The sequence below is a fragment of the Dendrobates tinctorius genome, unplaced genomic scaffold, assembly GCF_039654945.1.
Source record: "Dendrobates tinctorius isolate UK_male_01 unplaced genomic scaffold, ASM3965494v1 ptg000273l, whole genome shotgun sequence".
In the NCBI taxonomy this organism is placed as follows: Eukaryota; Metazoa; Chordata; class Amphibia; order Anura; family Dendrobatidae; genus Dendrobates; species Dendrobates tinctorius.
The window spans coordinates 1872551-1879896 of record NW_027361940.1 but is presented as its reverse complement, the minus strand read 5'-3'; positions in this window follow the sequence as shown (position 1 = coordinate 1879896).

Genomic DNA, 7346 nt, shown 5'->3' with positions numbered 1-7346 from the left:
GTTGCTGGACTCTGTGCTGGAGCATTAGCACAGAGAGAGCTAAGTGTTTCTTTATCCCTGTTTGTGACTTTCCTTATGTGTGTTCTAGTACAATGGTGGGATTAGTTTCTGCACCGACCAATTCCCTAGTGAGGGACTAGGTGCAGGGCGAGTCAGGGTTTCTAGGTTCCCGATCGGCGCCTGGTGCGGAACCGACATAGGGACTGTTGAGGAGTGCAGGGTCACTGGCTCAGGGGAGTGCAGGAGGTCTCCACGTCCCCATTCCCTAGTGCAGGGCCCACCACTGTAATTGTTCCCTGGTGTTTACCCTTATTATTTAGATTCGCCAGCTGGAGGCGGGGTATCCAGTTTTACGTGTACTTCTTAAATTCGCCAGCTGGAGGCGGTGTATCCAGCTGCACGTCCCATTATTATTTAAATTCGCCTGGCTGGAGGCGGTGTATCCAGGGTCACGTGTGCCATAAATTCGCCTTGCAGGAGGCGCTGTGTCCAGTCACACGTTGATCATTACATTATCACCAACCATAAAACTTTTTTTCTGCTGAGCCATGGACCTAATGCAAACCTTTACCCAGGTACTGCAGACCTTTACTGAAGAGATTAGGGGGCTGCACGGAGGGTTGGTACAGCAACTGCAGCTGTTGGTGGGCTTTGGAGGTTTGATTCAGGCACAGGCTCAGCCAGAACCCAAGATATCTCTCCCGGACCGGTTTTCTGGAGGGAGAGATCAATTCTTGGTATTTCAGCAAGCCTGCTAATTATATTTCAGACTGCGCCCTCGTTCATCAGGGAGTGAAGAGCAATGGGTGGGAATCATTATGTCCCTTCTGAAGGGGGATCCCCAATCCTGGGCCTTCTCCCTGCCGGACGATTCACCATCTTTAGAGTCCGTGGACGAGTTTTTGCGGCTTTGGCGCTTGTGTATGGGGATCCTGATGGCGTCTCTCTGGCGGAATCCCGACTCCGTTGGTGTAAACAGGGAGCCCGGGTTGCTGAGGAGTACTGCTCAGAGTTTAGGAGGTGGGCCACTGACACTCAGTGGAATGACTCTGCACTTAGGAGTCAATTTGTGCAGGGCCTGTCTCCAAAGTTTCAGGACACTCTGGTGCAGTACGCCGCCCCCAGGTCGCTGGTGGCCGCCTTGTCCCTTGCCATCCGGGTGGATAGACGCCTTAGGGAAAGACATACACAAAATGTGCCCCCTGTAGTCCTCTCCAGGGGGGAGGACCCACCAGTGCAGTTGGTGGAACCCAAGCAGCCCGGTGTTGTTGGTACAAAAATGGGGTTGCCTGTTGTTCGCCGTGGTGGGGGGGTATGCTTTTCCTGTGGGAAGCCGGGCCATTTCATGGGAGCCTGCCCAGTGCGTGCCAAGTCTCCGGACGAACCTATGCAAGTAGGAGGTGTTGGGTTGTGTTCAGGCCTGCCTACGGTTCAGGGAGTGGTGTCAGCATGTTTTTTCTGTGGGCAGACTGGTCATGGCCTGAAGGCTTGCCCATTGCGCGCAAAATTATCTGTGTCATCTCAGAAGCCGCATACCCCTGGTCGTTTGGAGGGAGACGACCAGTTAGTGTACATTTCCTCCATTTTGCCCTCCCAAGGTATCATGTCAGCAGAAGTGTTGGCTGGCGGGGTACTGGAGGTGGTACCGGTGCTTGTGGACAGCGGAGCAGGAGTCAGTCTGGTGGATGCTCGCTTTGTCCAGACTCATGGCCTGAAGTGTAGGACGCTGGCCCAACCTATAAGCGTCCAGGCCATTAACTCTGTTCCACTGAGCCAGGGGAGCTTGACCCAACTCGTAGAAAATATCCATCTGCGTATAGGACATCATGAGGAGTCCTTGTCGTGCTACGTCTTGGAGGGAATGCCAGTACCTATTGTTTTAGGCCTCCCTTGGCTGAAAAAACACAACCCGGTGATAGATTGGCGAGCAAGGGAAGTAGTCAGCTGGGGGCAGTCGTGTGAGGGCTGCTGCCTAGAAACTACTGTCTCTGCCGTCTCTCTTCAGCGGACTCCTTCCTCTCCAGTGAGAGCAGCGGATGTGCTGCAGGAGAGTAGGGGCAAGTCTCAGCTCTCGCCGCTAGCCAACCCTGTGAGGCGCAGACCTCGTGGTGGAAAGGATTGGAGGGTGGTGTACCCCATGGTGAAGTGCGGGGGTGTGAGTGTGGTGACACAAGGGGACGCCTCTGTTGTCAATTCCAGAAAGAGCTCTCCAAGTGGTGACAAACAAACGAGTGGCAATAAACGTTCAGGTCTGGACCTGTGTGTGAACGAGCATGTATGGGTGGCCACCAAAAAACATCCAGTGGAAGTGTGTTGTGGAGTCTTACCAGCTCATACCAAACATACACATACACAACTCGTTCCCCAGGTCGGCGCTTTGGAGATGTGTGGTACCTCCAGAACATACATTGCCAATACCTACGGTACTCGTTTGTCATAAACCTGAGGTTCAGGTAGTGGGGGTGTTAGACTCTGGATCTGGGTGTCCCTGCTGTAGGGTGTTCCCTAATGAAGAGCGGTCTTGAGGGTCCAGAGGCCCTTCATTAAGGGGAGGGTACTGTCATGATCTGAGTTTGATCTGACAGAGTTAATGTATATAGTGAACTTTTTTTCCTTGGCTGTGTGCCAAAGGGAGTTTTTGCCCCCGGTGGCCATTAGGGTCATTACACGTGGTGTCGTTTGGTCTAAGTTACCCCGGTGGTGGTTAGTGGTATTACACTTTAGTTAAAGTGCACGATTAATAAAGCAGGTGTGATTGCTCTGACTCTGCTATAAAAGAGTGTCAGGTGTTGCAATCAGGGTTGGTGATAGTTGTTCTTTTGCAACCAACCTTGGTGGAGGAAGGAGCTGGAGAGAGTTCTTTACATTGTTGTGGAAGGAGTCACAGAAGGGATTTCCTTGCTGCTCTGTCAGAGCTTGGTTGCAGCTATTCCGGTGGAAGGCTCCATTCGGTTGCTGGACTCTGTGCTGGAGCATTAGCACATAGAGAGCTAAGTGTTTCTTTATCCCTGTTTGTGACTTTCCTTGTGTGTGTTCTAGTACAATGGTGGGAATAGTTTCCGCACCGACCAATTCCCTAGTGAGGGACTAGGTGCAGTGAGAGTCAGGGTTTCTAAGTTCCCGATCGGCGCCCGGTGTGGAACTGACATAGGGACTGTTGAGGAGTGCAGGGTCACTGGCTCAGGGGAGTGCAGGAGGTCTCCACGTCCTCATTCCCTAGTGCAGGGCCCACCACTGTAATTGTTCCCTGGTGTTTACCCTTATTATTTAGATTCGCCAGCTGGAGGCGGTGTATCCGGCTGCACGTCCCATTATTATTTAAATTCGCCTGGTTGGAGGCGCTGTGTCCAGTCACATGTTGATCGTTACACCAATACTCTTGAAAATGGAGGTCTGTCTCTCTTCCTAAACCCTAAAGCAAGAAAGGGGAAATCTAAACTGTCCCAGAGCAGACCCCAAAGGAATAGACAGCCCCCAAACATATATTGTCAGTGAGACAAGATGAAAACACAAACGCAGGAAAATAGGCTGAGCAAACGATGGGGCCCACACTAACTAGACAGGACAGGAAAGGAAAGACTCTGTCTGCAATCACGCAAAAAACCCTGCAAAAATGCCCAACACGTCTGATAGAAAAATACTGAAGTCACTTTACTTCACCCACTATATCAGCACTCTGGTATATTCTGAAAGCAGAGCAAAAAGAGACCAATCTAATAATGGACAAAAACAAACTGGCACAAGCAGTAACATAAGGATGGAAATTCAGCACAGCCCCAGCCGGAGCTAGCTGACCACACAGACTGAATAGACAAAACCAAATCAAATGAGAACAATAGCAAAAGAACACTTAGCTGAGCATGCAGGGACTGAGCTGGAAACCAAGACCTCAGGAGGCCAGAAAAAATCACCAGCAGGGATAGCGGGAGTCGGCTGTCTTAAATCCAGTCAAAAACTCCAGATGTCCAATCGTCCTCCTCATTATCAGGTGGCAGGCCTCTGTTAATTAGATCAGCTCCATTACCTCCAGTAACCACCAGAGGGAGCCCAGAAAGAGAACTCGCAACCCCTCTGTCAATATATCCAGCTCCACTACCTTCACTAGTAACCAAAGTTAGGCCAGAAAGTGAATTCACAACAGTACCCCCCCTTGAGGAGGGGTTACCGAACCCTCATCCACGCCACCAGGCCGATCAGGATGGGCCCGGTGAAAAGCACGAACCAATCTATCGGCATGAATGTCAGAAGCAGAGACCCAAGAATTATCCTCCTGGCCATAACCCTTCCATTTGACCAAATACTGGAGTCTCCGTCTAGCCAAACGAGAATCCAATATTTTCTCTACCTCATATTCCACATTGCCTTTAACCCCTTTCTGCCATGTGACGTACTATCCCATCCATGTGCCCTGGGACTTAATTCCCAGGGACAGGATAGTACGTCACAGCGATCAGCGGCGCTCTCGGGGGGAGCGCCGCTGATCGCGGCCGGGTGTCAGCTGATTATCACAGCTGACACCTGGCACAATGTGTCAGGGGCGGTCATAGACTGCCCCGACACGTTAACCCCTTGTACACCGCGATCAAACACGAACGCGGTGTACCGGGGGGTTAAAGGGAAGCATCGGCAGGGAGGGGGCTCCCTCCGTGCTTCCCTGAACCCCCCACAGCAGCGCAATGTGCAGCGCTGCTGCGGGGGGCTCCTTCCCTGCAGGTCCCCGGATCCAAGATGGCAACGGGGGCCTGCAGGGAGCTGACTTCCTTAGTGCCTGCAAAGCGCAGGCAAGAGGAAGTCAGCTTCAATGCCTGTGACAGATCGCTGATCTGTCACAGCGATCTGTGATGTGACAGATCAGCGATCTAACACATGACAGTTATGTCCCACCTGGGACAACCTAATAAAGTAAAAAAAAAGTGTAAAAATAATTTTAAAAAAATCGCTAAATAAATAATAAAAAAAAAAAATATTCCCTAATAAATTTATTTTTTGGAAATAAAAAAAACAATAAAAGTGCACATATTTGTTATTGCCGCGTCCGTAACGACCCGCCCTATAAAACTGTCCCATTAGTTAACCCCTTTAGCGAACCCCTTAAAAAATAAAGATAACGAAGCAAAAAATAATGATTTATTATCATACCACCGAACAAAAAGTGCAATAACGCACGATCAAAAAGACACATATAAATATCCATGGTACCGCTGAAAACATCAGCTTGTCCCGCAAAAAACGAGCCACCACACAGCATCAGAGAAAAAATAAAAAAGTTATAGCTCGCAGAATAAAGCGATGCAAAAATAATTATTTTTTATATAAAATAGTTTTCATTGCATAAAACCGACAAAACATAAAAAAACGACCTAAATGAGGTATCGCTGTAACCGTACTGACCTGAAGAATAAAACCGCTTTATCAATTTTACCGCACGCGGAAAGGTGTAAATGCACCCCCAAAAGAAATTCATGAAACGCTGGTTTTTGTTCATTCTGCGTCCCAAAAATCGGAATAAAAAGCGATCAAAAAATGTCACGTTCCCGAAAATGGTACCAATGAAAACGTCAACTCGTCCCGCAAAAAATAAGACCTCACATGACTCGGTGTGTCAAAATACGGAAAAATTATAGCTCTCAATATGTGGTGATGCAAAAACTATTTTTACAATAAAAGCGTCTTTTAGCGTGCGACAGCCGCCAAACATAAAAACCGCCATAAATAGTAAATCAAACCCCCCGTTATCACCCCCTTAGTTAGGGAAAAATAATAAAATAAAAAAAATGTATTTATTTCCATTTTTCGGTTAGGGCTAGGGTTAGGGCTGAGATTAGGGTTAGGGGTGTGTTGGGGTTCGGGTTGGAGTTATAATTGGGGGTTTCCACTGTTTGGGCACATCAGGGGCTCTCCAAACGCAACATGGCATCTGATCTCAATTGCAGCCAATTCTGCGCTGAAAACGTAAAATGGTGCTCCTTCCCTTCCAAGCTCTGCCATGCGCCCAAACAGTGGTTTACCCCCACATATGGGGTATCAGTCTACTCAGGACAAACTGCAAAACAACTTTTGGGGTCCAATTTCTCCTGTTACCCTTAGGAAAATAAAAAATTGGGGGCAAAAATATCATTTTTGTGGATAAAAATGATTTTTTTATTTTCACGCCCGGGCGTTATAAACTTCTGTGAAGCATTTGGGGGTTGAAAGTGCTCACCACACATCTAGATAAGTTCCTTAGGGGGTCTCGTTTCCAACATGGGGTCACTTGGGGGTTTCCACTGTTTAGGCACATCAGGGGCTCTCCAAAGGCAACATGACACCCGCAGACCAATCCATCAAAGTCTGCATTCCAAAACGTCACTACTTCCCTTCCGAGCCCCGACGTGTGTCCATACAGTAGTTTTCTCCCACATATGGGGTATCAGCGTACTCAGGACAAATTGGAAAACAACTTTTGGGGTCCATTTTCTCCTGTTACCCTTGGGAAAATAAAAAAATTGGGGACTAAATGATGTTTGTGGAAAAAATACAATTTTTTTATTTTCACGCCCAGGCGTTATAAACTTCTGTGAAGTACTGGGGGATTTAAAGTGCTCACCACACATCTAGATAAGTTCCTTAGGGGATCTAGTTTCCAAAATGGGGTCACTTGTGGGGGGTTTCCACTGTTTAGGTACATCAGCGGCTTTCCAAACGCGACATGGCGTCCGATCTCAATTCCAGCCCAAAACGTCAAATGGCGCTGCTTCCCTTCCGAGCTCAGCCATGCGCCCAAATAGTGGTTTATCCCCACATGTGGGGTATCGGCGTACTCAGGACAAATTTCACAATAACTTTTAGGGTCCTGTTACTCTTGGGAAAATAAAAATTGGGGGTAAAAAGATCATTTTTGTGGAAAAAAATATGATTTTTTAATTGTACCGCTGTACGTTATAAACTTCTGTGAAGCCCTTGTGGGTTCAAAGTTCTCACCACACATCTAGATAAGTTCCTTGGGGGGTCTAGTTTCCAAAATGTGGTCACTTGTGCGGGGTTTCCACTGTTTAGGCACATCAGGGACTCTCCAAACGCGACATGGCGTCCGATCTGAATTCCAGCCAATTTTGCATTGTAAAAGTCAAACGGCGCTCCTTCCCTTCTGAGCTCTGCCATGCGCCGAAACAGTGGTTGCCCCCCCATATCAGGTATCAGCGTACTCAGGACAATTTGCACAATAACTTTTACAGTCCAATATCTCCTGTTACTCTTGGTAAAATAAAAAAAATTGAACCTGAAGTATTTTTTTTGTGAAAAAAAGTTAAATGTTCATTTTTTTTTTTAAATGTTCAAAAAATTCCTGTGAATCACCTGAAGGCTTA